This window comes from Salvelinus namaycush, chromosome 27, assembly GCF_016432855.1.
Source record: "Salvelinus namaycush isolate Seneca chromosome 27, SaNama_1.0, whole genome shotgun sequence".
NCBI lineage: Eukaryota > Metazoa > Chordata > Actinopteri > Salmoniformes > Salmonidae > Salvelinus > Salvelinus namaycush.
This window is the reverse complement of record NC_052333.1, coordinates 2,221,641-2,241,569: the sequence shown is the minus strand read 5'-3', so window position 1 is coordinate 2,241,569 and position 19,929 is coordinate 2,221,641.

The following is a 19,929-nucleotide window of genomic DNA, read 5'->3' as shown; positions in this document are numbered from 1 at the left end:
GCAAGGTTTTTCCACTCCACAATTGTCCAGTACTGGTGATTGCGTGCCCACTGGAGCCGCTTCTTCTTTTTTTTAGCTGATAGGAGTGGAACCTGGTGTGGTCTTCTGCTGCAAATAGCCCGTCTGTGACAAGGACCGACGAGGTGTGCGTTCAGAGATACCTTTCTGCACACCACTGTTGGTACTGCACCGTTATTTTCCCGTTTGTGGCCCCGTCTGTTAACTCGCACGATTCTTCTTCGACCTCCCCTCATCAATGAGTTGTATTCGCCCACAGGTCTGCCACTGACTGAATGTTTTTTGATTTGTCCCCACCATTCTCGGGAAACCCTAGAGACTGTTGTGCGTGAAAAGCCCAGGAGGGCAGCCGTTTCTAAGATACTGGAACCGGCGCGCCTGGCACCAACTATCATACCACGCTCAAAGTCACTTAAGTCACTTGTTTCGCCCATTCTAATGTTCAGTCAAATAGCATCTGAATCCCACGATACCTGTGTGCCTGTTTTACCACGGATATGAACGGGGTGGTGTACATAATAAACTGATCACTGAATCATATCCATTTATTTATAAATTCGTCTATCTACCAATTCTTCATGTTTGTTTATCTCAATGGTTATTCACCTCCCTCAGATAGCCTGTCATCAGTGTCACAGAAAAGACAAGTGTTCTCTATCTCTCTCTGCTTCCTTTGCTGTGTTGTTGCCTTTTGTTTTGTGACAGACTGGCAGGATTGGGAGGAGGGAGGAGGGAGGGAGGCTGGAGCAGAGAGCAGAGAGCAGAGGGAGACTGACAGGCTGGGGGAAGAGGGAGGAGGGAGCCTGGAGCAGAGAGCAGAGGGAGATGACAGGCTGGGGGAGGAGGGGTTTAGTGAGGCAGGCAGGCTGGGGGAGCAGGGAACCTGGCACCTCCTCCTCATCATCCTCTTCTACCACCACCTCCTCCTCCTCTACCACCACCTCCCCCTCCTCCACCAGCTCCCCCTCCTCCCCCTCCTCCTCTACCACCTCCTCCTCTACCACCTCCTCCTCCTCTACCACCTCCACCCCCTCCTCCTCTACCTCCACCTCCTCATCTACCTACTCCTCCTCTACAACTACCTCCCCCTCCTCCTCTACCACCTCCACCTCCTCCTCCTCTACCACCATCTGCTCTACCTCCTCTACCACCTCCCCCTCCTCCTCTACCACCGTCTCCTCTACCACCACCTCCTCCTCTACCTCCTCCTCCTCTACATCCACCACCTCCACCTCCTCTACCACCATCTGCTCTACCTCCTCTACCACCTCCCCCTCCTCCTCTACCACCACCTCCCCCTCCTCTACCACCACCTCCTCCGCCTCTACCACCATCTGCTCTACATCCTCTACCACCATCTGCTCTACCTCCTCTACCACCTCCCCCTCCTCCTCTACCACCACCTCACCCTCCTCTACCACCACCACCCCCCCCTCCTCTACCACTACCTCCTCCTCCTCTACCACCATCTGCTCTACCTCCTCTACCACCACCTCCTCCTCTACCACCATCTGCTCTACCTCCTCTACCACCATCTGCTCTACCGCCTCTACCACCTCCCCCTCCTCCTCTACCATCACCTCCCCCTCCTCTACCACCACCTCCCCCTCCTCTACCACCACCTCCCCCTCCTCCTCTACCACCACCTCCTCCTCTACCACCATCTACTCTACCTCCTCTACCACCATCTGCTCTACCTCCTCTACCACCTCCCCCTCCTCCTCTACCATCACCTCCCCCTCCTCTACCACCACCTCCCCCTCCTCTACCACCACCTCCCCCTCCTCCTCTACCACCACCTCCTCCTCTACCACCATCTGCTCTACCTCCTCTACCACCATCTGCTCTACCTCCTCTACCACCTCCCCCTCCTCCTCTACCACCACCTCCCCCTCTACCACCACCTCCCCCTCCTCTACCACCATCTGCTCTACCTCCTCTACCACCATCTGCTCTACCTCCTCTACCACCACCTCCCCCTCTACCACCTCCTCCTCTACCACCACCTCCCCCTCCTCTACCACCTCCTCCTCTACCACCACCACCTCCTCTACCACCACTACCTCCTCCTCCTCCTCCTCCTCTACCTCCACCACCTGCTCCTCCTCCACTTCCTCCTCCACCACCTCTTGCTCCACCACCTCCTCCTCTACCACCTCCTCCATCTCCTCCATCTCCTCCTCTACCTTCACCTCCTCCTCTACCTCCACCTCCTCAACCTCCACCTCCTCCTCTACCACCTCCTCCTCAACCACCTCCTCCTACTCTACCACCTCATCCTCTACCACCACCTCATCCTCAACCACCTCCTCCTCCTCTACCACCTCATCCTCTACCTCCACCTCATCCTCTACCACCTCCTCCTCCTCTACCACCTCATCCTCTACCTCCACCTCATCCTCTACCTCCACCTCATCCTCTACCACCTCCTCCTCCTCTACCACCACCTCCTCCTCTACCACCTCATCCTCTACCTCCACCTCCTCTACTACCACCTCCTCTACTACCACCTCCTTCTCCTCCACCTCCTCCTCTACCACCTCCTCCTCTACCACCTCCTCCTCCTCTACCTCCCCCTGTGAAGTCTGTGGAGTGACTCTCTCCCTGTCAGACCGTCTGAGCCCCTACTGGCCTAAACCATTTAAAGACCTGACACACACTCACACACACATTGCAACACACACACAAACATACGCACAGACGTAGACACACACACACACACACACACACACACAATGGCGATCATCACAGGGAGATGTGATAGACATTAGCCCAGCACCAGACCTCCCACAGTGGAATAATAGCTATGTTATGTTTCTATGTTTAGACACTCCAACCAGACCTCCCACAGTGGAATTATAGAACCCACAAGGTACAGTCTGCTGAGAGGTCTAGAGGATACAGAATAGGCTTGCTTATGCCAGCATATCAACTCCTGTTCTCAGACATAGAGACAAAATGTAATTAGCGTAGACTACAAAAGGGAGGTGTGGGGGAGTGTTCAGACCGACTCCACAGGAGGTGTGAGGGAGTAAACCGACGTGACAATGCCTTGCAGGTGTGTTGATTAGTTAAGCTGTGGAGCTGTGTAGCATGAACAGTGCTGCTGTGGCCCTGTCCTTGGCTGACATGATGCTTTAATAATGAAGTCTATGGTTCTGAAATGGGGCAGTATTCACAGAGCTGTCCGTGGTTCTGAAATAAGGACTCTTCATGGGGCAGTATTCACAGAGCTGTCCGTGGTTCTGAAATAAGGACTCTTCATGGGGGCAGTATTCACAGAGCTGTCCGTGGTTCTGAAATAATGGCTCTTCATGGGGGCAGTATTCACAGAGCTGTCCGTGGTTCTGAAATAAGGACTCTTCATGGGGCAGTATTCACAGAGCTGTCCATGGTTCTGAAATAAGGACTCTTCATGGGGCAGTATTCACAGAGCTGTCCATGGTTCTGAAATAATGGCTCTTCATGGGGCAGTATTCACAGAGCTGTCCGTGGTTCTGAAATAATGGCCCTTCATGGGGGCAGTATTCACAGAGCTGTCCATGGTTCTGAAATAAGGACTCTTCGTGGTTTTATTTTGGGTAGAGCCCACCTATGCCTACATGTTTTCTAGTGCCCTGGCACTACAGGAGAAAATGGAATGAACTCTTCAGTCAGTTCCAGGAGTCTTCAGCCACTCATCAGAGGCAGATATGACGGATCGTCTCAATATGTACACCTCACAAACACTTCTGACCAAGTGGTATATATAAAGATCCAGTCCAATTAAAAAATTGGAGACCTCTTACACTTCAGTGTTGTGATGCAAAAATCCTAGCAAAATGCTTGGCGCATAGAATAAAAAAAGTTTTGTCAGATATTATTCATCCTAATCAGACAGGTTTTTTACATGGACGATACATTGGAGATAATATAAGGCAAGTACTGGAAACAATAGAACACTATGAAATATCGGGGACACCAGGTCTGGTTTTCATAGCTGATTTTGAAAAGGCTTTTGATAAAGTACGACTGGAGTTTATATATAAATGCCTAGAATATTTCAATTTTGGGGAATCTCTTATAAAATGGGTTAAAATTATGTATAGTAACCCTAGGTGTAAAATAGTAAATAATGGCTACATCTCAGAAAGTTTTAAACTATCTAGAGGAGTAAAACAAGGTTGTCCACTATCGGCATATCTATTTATTATTGCCATCGAAATGTTAGCTGTTAAAATTAGATCAAACATTAATATTAATGGATTAGAAATCCGTGGCTTAAAAACTAAGGTGTCATTGTACGCTGATGATTCATGTTTTCTTTTAAAACCACAACTAGAGTCTCTCCACGGCCTCATAGAGGATCTAGATACCTTTGCTATCCTCTCTGGATTAAAACCAAATTATGATAAATGTACCATATTACGTATTGGATCACTAAAAAATACACATTTTATACTGCCATGTAGTTTACCAATTAAATGGTCTGACGGAGATGTGGACATACTCGGTATAAAAATCCCAAAAGAAAGAAATGATCTCACTCCAATAAATTTTTATAGAAAGTTAGCAAAAATAGATAAGATCTTGCTACCATGGAAAGGAAAATACTTGTCTATTTGTGGAAAAATCACCCTGATTAACTCTTTAGTCATATCACAGTTTACCTATTTGCTTATGGTTTTGCCTACACCTAGTGACCTGCTTTTTAAATTATATGAACAAAAAATATTCCATTTTATTTGGAACGGCAAGCCAGATAAAATTAAAAGGGCCTATTTATATAACGAATATGAATTCGGAGGGCAGAAATTATTAAATATTAAAGCATTAGACCTCTCACTAAAGGCATCAGTCATACAAAAGTTATACTTAAATCCAAACTGGTTCTCTAGTAAATTGGTACGAATGTCTCATCCTATGTTCAAGAAGGGCCTTTTTCCCTTTATTCAGATTACACCTGCTCACTTTCGGTTGTTTGAAAAGGAAATAATCTCCAAAATATCCTTATTTTTTAAACAAGCCTTAGAAAGTTGGTTGCAATTTCAGTTTAATCCACCTGAAAGGACGGAACAAATAGTACAACAAATATTGTGGTTAAATTCAAATATAGTAATTGATAAAAAAACTGTATTTATCGAAGAAATGTTTAAAAAAGGTATAATTTTTGTGAATGATATCATAAATAGGACTGGTGGAGTTATGTCACACATGCAGCTAACACAGACATATGGAAATGTCTGCTCTACCCAAAATTACAACCAATTAATTGCAGCATTACCACAAAAATGGAAGAGGCAAGTAGAAGGGGAAAAAAGTAAGGAACTTGTATGTCGGCCCTGTATTAAAGAACATAAATGGTTAAAGAAAAGTGTGATAAATAAAAACATATACCAATTTCATTTAAGGACCAAAAAACTGACAGCTGTGCCATATAAATTGCAAAATAGTTGGGAAGAGATTTTCGATGTACCCATTCCATGGCACATGGTTTATGAATTGATACGCAAAACAACGCCGGATTCAAAACTTCGAATTTTTCAATTTAAATTACTGTACAAAATTCTTGCAACTAATAGAATGTTATATATATGGGGTATACAATCTTCCCAGCTCTGCAGATTCTGTTGTGAGGAGGCAGAGTCATTAGATCATTTATTTTGGTATTGTCCATATGTAGCTCGTTTTTGGTCACAGGTCCAGGAATGGCTGAAGAATTGCAACATTTGCCTAGAACTAACGCTACAGATAGCAATACTGGGGGATTTGAAAAGCCATAGTCAATCAATCAATAATATAATAATTATTTTAGCAAAAATGTTTATTTTTAATTTACAATCTGTAGAAGCTATGAGAATAGTAAGGTTCAATCTTTTGTGAAGCATCACAGCACAGTTGAAAAATATATGGCAAATAAAAATCCGAAATGGATGATGTTGGAAGATAGATGGGAAGGGTTGAGTGGAACTGAAGGGTGGGACTAATAACAAGATAAACAATGTAGGGCATACGGGATCTGTGAAATGTGTATAGGTGCGGAGCTTTTGTGAAATAGCACAGTTACAAGTGGAAATAAAATTGGATGGACAACAGAAATAGAGGAAGGACTAAGAACAAACAAGAGAGAACTATTATAAAGTAGTCTGTGTCTGTAAAATAGGTATAAGATGTATAAATTGAAGGTAAAAGCAGAAGTGTTTATTAGTTTACTCCAATTGGGGGAGCGGTGGTAGGGTTGCGGGGAATAATAATAAAGGTATATTCTTTAAAAAAGTATGTATGTCTATATAGGTATGTGTATGTATATATGTATATATGTATGCATGCGTGTATGGATATATATATTTACCCAAAAAAATATGGGGGATTGGAAATGATGCAGACAATTACATTGGAAGCAACATTCTTTCCGCAATATTAAGCTGATCCACCCCTAAAAAAAAAAAAAAAAAAAAAAAAACACTTCTGAGCACGGCTCTTGTTTTCCAGGAAAATAGTTGAGTTATTTTGGACTGAATGAGTGTCAGACCTTTAGGATACAAATTCTGAGAAAACATCAGTCAAGGCCAAGTTATACTATAAAATGTATCATATTTTATATTCCTTTCACCTGTCTTACTTGTGCTTTTTATACCATTTTCTTATAGAGTTCATCTTTTTTTGATGTCTCTCACTTGCAACACTCTATAGATGTTCTACACGGACAGTGACTAATACATTGTGCAAGTGACTAACGTTTTATATCCAATGACATTACAACAAAAGCAATAGACAACCTTACCTGAAATTGTAAAAAAAAGAAAAAAGAAATGAAAGCGCATATTTTATTCACAGAAAAGCACGTTTTCTTGAGAGAAGGTGAATGCAACTTGTATGTGGTGTTTCAATATGTTAGCTAAGGTAGGATTCAAGGGCACCAGCTTTCATTGGGTTGTGTGGTGGAATGTACAACTTCTGAAACTGCACAGAGAAAACTATACAGCAACAAACAAATGTGCATGTCGGAAAAATAGGAGGAATATGGATTCAGCATATCTGCTTCAGAACGAGAGAGAAGGAGAATAGTTTGTGGTAGCAGAGCTATAGAGAGAAGGAAGAGAAAGAGAGGAAGATTGAGGGAAGGAAAGATAAAAGAGGGAATAAAAGCTGGATGTCTTTATGGTCTTGTTGTTTTCCTCAGGATGAAAAGTGTGTGTGTGTCCGTGTGTCCGTGTGTCCGTGTGTCTGTGTCCGTGTGTGTGTGTGTGTGTGTGTGTGTGTGTGTGTGTGTGTGTGTGTGTGTGTGTGTGTGTGTCCGTGTGTGTCCGTGTGTGTGTGTGTGTGTGGTCTCAGATTATTGCCCCCAGCCATGCAGGGTAGAGTAATACAAACAGAGGTCAGAGCATGTGATCATTTCACAGTGTGCTGCGTCTCAAAACAACACTGTTGAGCCAATGACAGTTAATTGCAGGCTAATTGCTCCCCCCTCCGTTTCAGATGTCCAATTGGTTGGATCGCCATCTGTCTCTCCAACCCCCACCCCCACCCCCATTACCCCACCCCCATTACCCCACCTATGTGTTCACCAGTTTCGTCGCATGAGTAAAATAATCCTGCAGCGGGAGGATTTCAAATTTAGTTTTGATAAGCTGCAGTAGTATATTTAGGTATGAGATCTAGTGTGAGAAGGGTTTTAGTGAATTTATGTAAATGACTAGGCTCATTTGAATTTCATGCAGCTCTGCGACAACAGAACGATCAAATAATAATAATACCTACTAAGAGCCTGTGATACTCAGGGTGCCTACAATTCCATTCAAGAGCCTGTGATACTCAGGGTGCCTACAATTCCATTCAAGAGCCTGTGATACTCAGGGTGCCTACAATTCCATGCAAGAGCCTGTGATACTCAGGGTGCCTACAATTCCACTCAAGAGCCTGTGATACTCAGGGTGCCTACAATTCCATTCAAGAGCCTGTGATACTCAGGGTGCCTACAATTCCATTCAAGTAATCTTGCGTTAACCCAGAACAGGAAATTCACATAAATGTCAGGAACATGCCCCCCCCCCCCCCAAAAAAAAGGCCTGCATAAAAACAAGTAAAATAGTCCGCTTTAACTTCTAATACAATGGAAGCGTTGCTTGATAAATTGACAATGAATTGCTACTAGTTGCTATGGGAACCACCTGTTATCCTTCATTCTGTCTCCCTCTCTCTATAAGTGATCCTATTCCCCCCCCCCCAAATAGAATTGTTTTTAGATAGTCATACCAAGGATTATTAAGGTATTTCGTTTGGAATTTTAGGACCCCTTTAGATATGAAAAATATATTTGTAAAAAAATGTTGACATGTTTCAGGAGACATGTTTCAGGAGACTAGGCGTGTGTCACTGCTTCACAGGAGAAGCATATGAACCTAAACATTTTTTTTAAATCAAAATGCCCAGTTGGTTATGGAAAAAGTCAGGAACCTTCCCGCTAGCCATGATTGGCTGAGATAATGGATGGGCTAGACATACCGAGAGATGAGTTCGGATTGGTCCATACCGAGAGATGAGTTTGGATTGGTCCATACCGAGAGATCAGTTCGGATTGGTCCATACCGAGAGATGAGTTTGGATTGGTCCATACCAAGAGATCAGTTTGGATTGGTCTGCCGTGTAGCATGCTTCTGTTTATAACATGAGCTGCTTAGTATATGTAGGTAATCCTTTCTAAAGTGGCTTCTTCTAAAGACATCACGAAGAACTGCAGATGTGTTGCAAATGCTCTCCACTTTCTGGAGGACCGAGTTTTGAAATCAGTGGAATGCCCGGTGAAAGCAGAGTATGATAGCAAAGAAGATTAAGAAAATGCAGGTGTTTGATTGCAAATGCGGAGGGAGTCGAAAAGAGAACACAGAAGGCTGTTGTATAAAACACCTGTCTGGATTACATCTTCAAACTAAGGGCAACCATGGCATCCATGACAGAGAGAGATAAGTGTTCATCCATGTATATGGGTAACAGAGTCTAGCTAGCTACAGTCGTAGCCAAAAGTTTTGAGAATGACGCAACTATACATTTTCACAAAGTCTGCTGCTTCAGTGTCTTTAGATATTTTTGTCAGATGTTACTATGGAATACTGAAATATAATTTCAAGCATTTCATAAGTGTCAAAGGCTGTTATAGACAATTACTTGAAGATGATGCAAAGAGTCAATATTTGCAGTGTTGACCCTTCTTTTTCAAGACCTCTGCAATCCGCCCTGGCATGCAGTCAATTAACTTCTGGTTCACATCCTGACTGATGGGAGCCCATTCTTGCATAATCAATGCTTGGAGTTTGTCAGAATTTGTGGGTTTTTGTTTCTCCACCCGCCTCTTGAGGATTGACCACAAGTTCCCAATGGGATTAAGGTCTGGGGAGTTTCCTGGCCATAGACCCAAAATATCAATGTTTTGTTCCCCGAGCCACTTAGTTATCGCTTTTTCCTTATGGCAAGGTGCTCCATCATGCTGGAAAAGGCATTGTTCGTCACCAAACTGTTCCTGGATGTTTGGGAGAAGTTGCTCTCGGAGGATGTGTTGGTACCATTCTTTATTCATGGCTGTGTTCTTAGGAAAAATTGTGAGTGAGCCCACTCCCTTGGCTGAGAAGCAACCCCACACATGAATGGTCTCAGGATGCTTTACTGTTGGCATGACACAGGACTGATGGTAGCGCTCACCTTGTCTTCTCCGGACAAGCTTTTTTCCGGATGCCCCAAACAATCGGAAAGGAGATTCATCAGAGAAAATGACTTTACCCCAGTCCTCAGCAGTCCAATCCCTGTACCTTTTGCAGAATATCAGTCTGTCCCTGATGTTTTTCCTGGAGAGAAGTAGCTTCTTTGCTGCCCTTCTTGACACCAGGCCATCCTCCAAAAGTCTTCGCCTCACTGTGCATGCAGATGCACTCACACCTGAGCTCTGTACTTGTGGTGCCCCAATCCCGCAGCTGAATCAACTTTAGGAGACCGTCCTGGCGCTTGCTGGACTTTCTTGGGCGCCCTGAAGCCTTCTTCACAACAATTGAACCACTCTCCTTGAAGTTCTTGATGTTCCAATAAATGGTTGATTTAGATGCAATCTTACTGGCAGCAATATCCTTGCCTGTGAAGCCCTTTTTGTGCAAAGCAATGATGACGGAACGTGTTTCCTTGCAGGTAACCATGTTTGACAGAGGAAGAACAATGATTCCAAGCACCACCCTCCTTTTGAAGCTTCCAGTCTGTTATTCGAACTCAATCAGCATGACAGAGTGATCTCCAACCTTGTCCTCGTCAACACTCATACCTGTGTTAAAGAGAGAATCACTGACATGATGTCAGCTGGTCCAGTTGTGGCAGGGCTGAAATGCAGTGGAAATGTTTTTTGGGGGGATTCAGTTAATTTGCATGGCAATTCATCTGATCACTCTTCATAACATTCTGGAGTATATGCAAATTGCCATCATACAAACGGAGGCAGCAGACTTTGTGAAAATTAATATTTGTGTCATTCTCAAAACTTTTGGCCACGACTGTACATTTTCAGATATGAAATGTTTTTAATTTTGTCATTAAAGAAAATTTTATTGCAAGTTAAAGCATTCTGTAAGATAGCTTAGATAACTCTAAGAAGCATTTCGCTTACACTCCCAATAACATCTGCTAAACATGTGTATGTGACCAATAAAATGTGAATTGACTTGATTTAGAGAAGGGGGAAAAAATTATTCACACCCTTGCATAAATACATGTTAGAATTACTTTTGGAAGCGATTACAGTTGTCAGTCTTTCTGGGTAAATCGCTATGATTATAGCACACCGGGATTATACAATATTTGCATATTATTATTTTCTAAATTCTTCCGGTTCTGTCAAGTTGGTTGTTGATCATTGCTAGACCAGCCACAGATTTAAGCAGACTTAAGTCAAAACTATAACTGGGCCACTCAGGAACATTCAATGACCTTACTGCCATTGTAAGCAACTCCAGTGTATATTTGGCTTTGTGTTTTAGGTTATTGTCCTGCTGAAAGGTGAATTTGTCTCCCAGTGTCTGTTGGAAAGCAGACTGAAAAGGGGTTTTCCTCTAGGATTTTGCCTGTGCTTAGCTTTATTCCGTTTCTTTAATACTAAAAAAAACTCCCTAGTCTTTGCCGACGACAAGCATACCCATAACATGATGCAACCACCACCATGCTTGAAAATATGAAGAGGTCCTCAGTGATCCATTGTGTTGGATTTGACCCGAACATAACGTTTTGTATTCAGGACATAAAGTACATTTCTTTGCCACATTTTCTGCAGTATTACTTTAGTGCATTAGTGCAAACAGGATGCATGTTTTGGAATATTTTTATTCTGCACAGGCTTCCTTCTTTTCACTCTGTGTTTGAAATTCACTGCTCGACTGAGGGCTCTTACAGATAATGATATATATGGGGCACAGAGAAATCATGTCTATATATAGGCTGTATGGGTTATGATCCCATCTGTCTCGGTGGCTTTGTTTCCATATAGACAACACAATGTAACAGAACAGGTTCTGTGTGTTAGCAACTCAAAACAGGTGCTGTGTGTTAGCAACTCAAAACAGGTTCTGTGTGTTAGCTACTCAAAACAGGTTCTGTGTGATAGCAACTCAAAACAAGTTCTGTGTGTTAGCAACTCAAAACAGGTTCTGTGTGTTAGCTACTCAAAACAGGTTCTGTGTGTTAGCAACTCAAAACAGGTTCTGTGTGTTAGCAACTCAAAACAGGTTCTGTGTGATAGCAACTCAAAACAGGTTCTGTGTGTTAGCAACTCAAAACAGGTTCTGTGTGTTAGCAACTCAAAACAGGTTCTGTGTGTTAGCAACTCAAAACAGGTTCTGTGTGTTAGCTACTCAAAACAGGTTCTGTGTGTTAGCAACTCAAAACAGGTTCTGTGTGTTAGCAACTCAAAACAGGTTCTGTGTGTTAGCAACTCAAAACAGGTTGTGTGTGTGAGCAACTCAAAACAGGTTCTGTGTGTTAGCAACTCTGGAAGCATCAGTTATTACTATAGGACTGCATGTCACTGCAGGTCAAGGACAAAATACAGTTTTTTTTGGAACCGGGCTGACCGGAAGGGCGGCATTGTCTGTAGGCTGTGAAATACACCGGCTGGTGTGAAGTTAGGGCTGTGGTTTTCATATCTGAAAGGTTCATAAGAGCTGCTCAGTTCCTTCATTGTTCATAATTTATAGGAACTTGAATTGCATTTCCTGTTGGGATCAGAACACTGACAAACAGCTATACACCGGACCGGTGCCATATTGTATTAAAGCTAAAGCTGCTTCATAAAGGCTGTTTTCACACCTGTACTTTTTGATCAAGTTATGACTACATGGCATGTTTTTTTCAGTAGTCTAGAAATAGAGTAGGGATTGGAAAACGTGTCATCCAGCAATGACACATCTGTCTTCTGCTACGATGACACACCTGTCTCACCTTTCAATCATCCTCTAATCCGGCCCCTCTGCTTCTCCCATTTTACCCATCATCCCTAGCACCTGCCAGTCACCGTCATGACAACCAGCCAGAACTATGACAATGCACGACCCATATCAGCTGCTAGCAGGGACATCATCGAAACACCCATCTCACATTCCGGATGAAGCACTACCGCTTTACCACTTTCGCAATCTCTCTCACTCCAAAGTTAGCTAGCGTTCTCACAAGTCAATTCGCGTTGAACTTTCGGCCTAGTTTTGGGGGGGGGGGGGGGGTTCTCTCTTTTTCTGTCTTTTCACAGCAGAGCAGTGGACCAAATGACTGCTATGATGATGAACAATGCATAAAGAGCTTCATTTGTCTGCTGTGTTTCTGCTGTGTGGGCAGGCGCCTGCCTCGGAAGAAGAGAGGGTTTTCATCAGGCAGACAGGTTGATACACTGTGAGCCCCCAGGCTGTCCCCGAACCTAACAGCTGGCTCAGACACACACCACACACACAGTGATTATGTGACATATTAGACCAGGGTTAGTAATGACATGCCAGCAACAAACGCTGACACTACACATCCAGGTATATCTGACCAAATTATGAAAGACAAGCATTGTACATTTTTGAATTCTGTAAAGTGAGTGTAGAAGAGCTGAAAAAAGTTACAAGATTGTTGCTGTCTATCAATAATGACAAGCCACCTGTGTCTGACAAACTTGGATGGAAAAATACTGAGGATAATAGCAGATGATATTGCCACTCCTATTTGCCACATCTTCATTCTAAGCCGAAGAGAAAGTGTGTGCCTTCAGGCCTGGAGGGAAGTGTCATGTTATGTCTATATACAGTGTTGTAACGATGTACAAATGGTTAATGTACAAAAGGGAAAATAAATAAACATAAATATGGGTTGTATTTACAATGGTGTTTGTTCTTCACTGGTTGACCTTTTCTTGTGGCAACAGGTCACTTATCTTGCTGCTGTGATGGAACACTGTGGTATTTCACCCAGTAGATATGGGAGTTTATCAAAATCAGGTTTGTTTTCTAATTCTTTGTGGATCTGTGTAATCTGAGGGAAATATGTCTCTCTAATATGGTCATACATTGGGCAGGAGGTTAGGAATTGCAGCTCAGTTTCCACCTCATTTTGTGGGCAGTGTGCACATAGCCTGTCTTCTCTTGAGAGCCAGTCTGCCTACGTCGACCTTTCTCAATAGCAAGGCTATGCTCACTGAGTCTGTACATAGTCAAAGCTTTCCTTAAGTTTGGGTCAGTCACAGTGGTCAGGTATTCTGCCACTGTGTAGTGAAGGATATTCAACAAGCACAGCACTTACACAAAAATTGTGGGGGCTGTCTTGTTAGACTTCAGTGTGGCTTTTGACATTATCGATCATAGTCTGCTTTTGAAAAAAATATATGTGTTATGGCTTTACACCCCCTGCTATATTGTGGATAAAGAGTTACCTGTCTAACAGAACACAGAGGGTGTTCTTTAATGGAAGCCTCTCCAACATAATCCAGGTAGAATCAGCAATGCCACAGGGCAGCTGTCTAGGCCCCTTACTTTTTTCACTTTACTAACGACATACCACTGACTTTGAGTAAAGCCATACACACAAGTTACTATAGCGACTGAAATGACTGCAACGCTTAACAAAGAGCTGCAGTTAGTTTCAGAGTGGGTGGCAAGGAATAAATTATTCCTAAATATTTAAAAAACTAAAAGCATTGTATTTGGGACAAATCATTCACTAAACCCTAAACCTCAACTAAATCTAGTAATGAACAAATGTGAAAATTGAGCAAGTTGAGGTGACTAAACTGCTTGGAGTAACCCTGGGTTGTAAACTGTCATGGTCAAAACATATTGATACAACAGTAGCTAAGACGGGGAGAAGTCTGCCTGTCACTATCAACAAGGGAAATCCTACAGGCCCTAGTTTTGTCGCACCTGGACTACTGTTCAGTTGTGTGGTCAGGTGCCACAAAGATGAACTTAGGAAAACTACAATTGGCTCAGAACAGGGCAGCACGGCTGGCCCTTAAATGTACACGGAGAGCTGACATTAATAATTAGCATGTCAATCTCTCCTGGCTCAAAAGTGGAGGAGAGATTGACATCATCACTACTTGTTTTTGTAAGAAGTGTTGACAAGGTGACTGCACCGAGCTGTCTATTTAAACGACTAGCACACAGCTCAGACACCCATGAATACCCCACAAGACTTGCCATCAGAGATCGCTTCACAGTCCCCCAGTCCAGAACAGACTATGGGAGGCACACTGTACTACATAGAGCCATGACTACATGGAACTCTATTCCACATCAGGTAACTGATGCAAGCAGTGGAATCAGATTTAAAAAACAGCTTATGGAACAGAGGGACTGTGAAGAGACACACACACAGTCACAGACACACACACACTCTACACACAAGTACATTATAATATTGTTGTATGGTGCTATTATACATGTTGTATTATCGATATGTAGATGTGTAATAATGTTATATGATGTACTGTTTTATATTTTGTTTTATGTGTGATGTAAGTGCTTTAATATGTTTGGACCCCAGGAAGAGTAGCTGCTGTCTTGACAGGAACTAATGGGGATCCATAATAAACCCCAGGAAGAGTAGCTGATGCCTTGGCAGGAACTAATGGGGATCCATAATAAACCCCAGGAAGAGTAGCTGCTGCCTTGGCAGGAACTAATGGGGATCCATAATAAACTCCAAGAAGAGTATCTGCTGCCTTGGCAGGAACTAATGGGGATCCATGATAAAAAATGTATACAAATACAAATACCTCATTTATGAAAAAATATGTTCCAAAGTCGAAAGTATTAGGCCATAAAGCGGGAATACCCTTTCCACATTCTTCAACTGAATTGAATACATTTTCTCCCTCACACACCCCCATAGATGGAACCCCTCCTCCTATGATTAGACCACACCCCCACAGAGGGAACTCCTCCTCCTATAATTAGACCACAACCCAAAAGAGGGAACTCCTTGGCCTCCTATAATTAGACCACACCCCGCAGAGAGAACTCCTCCTCCTATAATTAGACCATACCCTGCAGAGGGAACTCCTCCTCCTATAATTAGACCACACCCCCACAGAGGGAACTCCTCCTCCTGGAATTAGACCACACCCCCACAGAGGGAACTCCTCCTCCTATAATTAGACCACACCCCCACACAGGGAACTCCTCCTCCTATAATTAGACCACACCACCACAGAGGGAACTCCTCCTCCTGGAATTAGACCACACCCCCACAGAGGGAACTCCTCCTCCTATAATTAGACCACACCCCTACACAGGGAACTCCTCCTCCTATAATTAGACTACACCACCACAGAGGGAACTCCTCCTAGAATTAGATTACACCCCTACAGAGGGAACTCCTCCTCCTCCTAGAATTAGACCACACCCCTACAGAGGGAACTCCTCCTCTTAGAATTAGACCACACCCCCACATTGGGAGCTCCTCCTCTTATAACTAGACCACACCCCCACATAGGGAACTCCTCCTATAATTAGGCCACACCCCCACCGAGGGTGTGTGTTGTTCTGTGAGTCATCAGAATGAGTGATGAGGACTTGGGAACTGTGGCACAGAATTAAAACACTAGATTTACCATGGAAATGTGCCGCGGCCAAACCAAACCACACCAAACCACACCACACCAAACCACACCACACCAAACCACACCACACCACACCAAACTAAACCAAACCAAACCAAACCACACCAAACCAAAACACACCAAACCACACCACACCAAACCAAACCAAACCAAACCAAACCACACCAAACCACACCAAACCACACCACACCAAACCATACCAAACCACACCAAACCAAACCACACCAAACCAAACCAAACCAAAACACACCACACCAAAACACACCACACCAAACCACACCAAACCAAACCAAACCAAAACACACCACACCAAACCACACCAAACCAAAACACACCACACCAAACCACACCAAACCAAACCAAACCACACCAAACCAAAACACACCACACCAAACCACACCAAACCAAACCACACCAAACCAAAACACACCACACCACACCAAACCACACCAAACCACACCACACCACACCACAACAAACCAAACCACACCAAACCAAAACACACCAAACCAAACCACACCAAACCAAAACACACCACACCAAACCACACCAAACCAAACCACACCAAACCAAAACACACCACACCACACCAAAACACACCACACCAAACCAAAACACACCACACCAAACCACACCAAACCAAAACACACCACACCAAACCACACCAAACCAAACCACACCAAACCACACCACACCAAACCACACCACACTAAACCAAACCAAACCAAACCACACCAAACCACACCAAACCACACCAAACCACACCAAACCAAACCACACCACACCAAACCACACCACACCAAACCACACCAAACCACACCACACTAAACCAAACCAAACCAAACCACACCAAACCAAAACACACCAAACCACACCACACCAAACCAAACCAAACCAAACCAAACCACACCAAACCACACCACACCAAACCACACCAAACCATACCAAACCACACCAAACCAAACCACACCAAACCAAACCAAACCAAAACACACCACACCAAACCACACCAAACCAAAACACACCACACCAAACCACACCAAACCAAACCAAACCACACCAAACCAAAACACACCACACCAAACCACACCAAACCAAACCACACCAAACCAAAACACACCACACCACACCAAACCACACCAAACCACACCACACCACAACAAACCAAACCACACCAAACCAAAACACACCACACCAAACCACACCAAACCAAAACACACCACACCAAACCACACCAAACCAAACCACACCAAACCAAAACACACCACACCAAAACACACCACACCAAACCAAAACACACCACACCAAACCACACCAAACCAAAACACACCACACCAAACCACACCAAACCAAACCAAACCACACCAAACCAAAACACACCACACCAAACCACACCACACCAAACCAAAACACACCACACCACACCAAACCACACCAAACCACACCACACCACACCACACCACAACAAACCAAACCACACCAAACCAAACCACACCAAACCAAAACACACCACACCAAACCAAACCAAACCACACCAAACCAAAACACACCACACCACACCAAAACACACCACACCAAACCAAAACACACCACACCAAACCACACCAAACCAAAACACACCACACCAAACCACACCAAACCAAACCACACCAAACCAAAACACACCACACCACACCAAACCACACCACACTACAACAAACCACATCAAACCAAACCATCCCCAAAATTCCCCACAAGGATAGTAAAACAGGGGAAATTCTCCATCATAGGAACATTTCCCACATCCCCATGACGACAAAGGATATTTTAAACTTAGGGGTTAGGTTTAGGGTTACAATTAGGGTTTGGGGTTAGGTTTAGGGTTACAATTAGGGTTTGGGGTTAGGGGTTAGATTTACGGGTTACAATTAGGGTTTGGGGTTAGGGGTTAGATTTAGGGTTACAATTAGGGTTTGGGGTTAGGGGTTAGATTTAGGGTTACAATTAGGGTTTGGGGTTAGGGGTTAGATTTAGGGTTACAATTAGGGTTTGGGGTTAGGGGTTAGATTTACGGGTTAGGGAAAATTGGATTTTGAATGTAAATTAATTTTAGGTCCCAACTAGGATAGAAAAACATAATGTGCGTGTGTAGTGTGTAGTGTGTGCGTGTGTAGTGTGTGCGTGTGTAGTGCGTGTGTTTAAGAACTTACGTGCGTGCTTGTAAATACAGTAGGTGGCAAGCATGCATGAATGTTTGTGTGTACATGTGTGTGTGTGTGTTCATGTGTTCCTGGGAGTATGTGTACCGTGTGTGTACTGTGTGTGTGTGTGTGTATTCATGTGTTCTGGGAGTATGTGTACCGTGTGTGTACTGTGTGTGTGTGTGTGTGTGTGTGTGTTCATGTGTTCCTGGGAGTGTGTGTACTGTGTGTGTATGTGAGCCCCTAAACAAACACGTAGCGACAATTTTTCCCCCCTCACCAGATCCAGTAAACAACATTGTTAGGCTGCCTGGCACATTGTGTTAGGCTCACTGGGAGTCTCTAGCCCCGTTCGCCATGGCAACAGAGGCCCTGTTTAGACCTGGTTCTAAAGTGCCTCCTTTGTGTCCTGATCTTCTCCACATTCTGATTGTGCCCACTTTTTTCAGACAGGTGTAAACGATTAAAAGACTCAATTAAATTCCAGTCAATTGAGAAAGTAAACCAAATTCCAATTTCAGTGTACTTCCTGAATTGAATGGAATTGAAACGGAATTGACCCTAACCGCGATGTGTAGACATATTTATGAAAATATGGGCACAATCAGAATGTGGGCATGATCAGGACAAAGGACATATTTTCAGCAGGTATAAACAAGGCTTACGTTAGATCCTCTCCTCTACACTAGTGCACTGCCAAAGATTTGTTTCACTGCTATTTACAGCTTGTCTCTGTCTGTGTCCCAAATGGCATCATATTCCCTATATAGTGCACTACTTTTGACCACAGCCCTATGGAACCCTATGGAACTACTGCTGGCCATAGTCACTATGTAGGGAATAGAGTGCCATTTGAGACAGACGCTCCTCTCCTGACAGTAGAACGCAGGCCACATTTAATCAAATGACAGTTGAAGTCGGAGGTTTACGTACACCTTAGCCAAATACATTTCAACTCAGTTTTTCACAATTCCTGACATTTAATCCTAGTAAAAATTACCTGTTTTAGGTCAGTTAGGATCACCGCTTTATTTTAAGAATGTGAAATGTCAGAATAACAGTAGAGAGAATGATTTATTTCAGCTTATATTTCTTTCATCACATTCCCAGTGGGTCAGAAGTTTACATACACTCAATTAGTATTTGGTAGCATTGCCTTTAAATTTTTTAACTTGGGTCAAATGTTTCAGGTAGCCTTCCACAAGCTTCACACAATAAGTTGGGTGAATTTTGGCCCATTTCTCCTGACAGAGCTAGTATAACTGAATCAGGTTTGTAGGCCTCCTTGCACGCACACGCTTTTTCAGTTCTGCGCACAATTTTTCTTTAGGATTGAGGTCAGGGCTTTGTGATGGCCACTCCAATACCTTGACTTTGTTGTCCTTAAGCCATTTTGCCACATCTTTGGAAGTATGCTTGGGGTCATTGTCCATTTGGAAGACCCATTTGTGACCAAGCTTTAACTTCCTGACTGATGTCTTGAGATTTTGCTTCAATATATCCACATAATGTGTCTTCCTCGTGATGCCATCTATTTTGTGAAGTGCACCAGGCCCTCCTGCAGCAAAGCACCCCCACAACATGATGCTGCCACCCCCGTGCTTCACGGTTGGGATGGTGTTCTTTGGCTTGCAA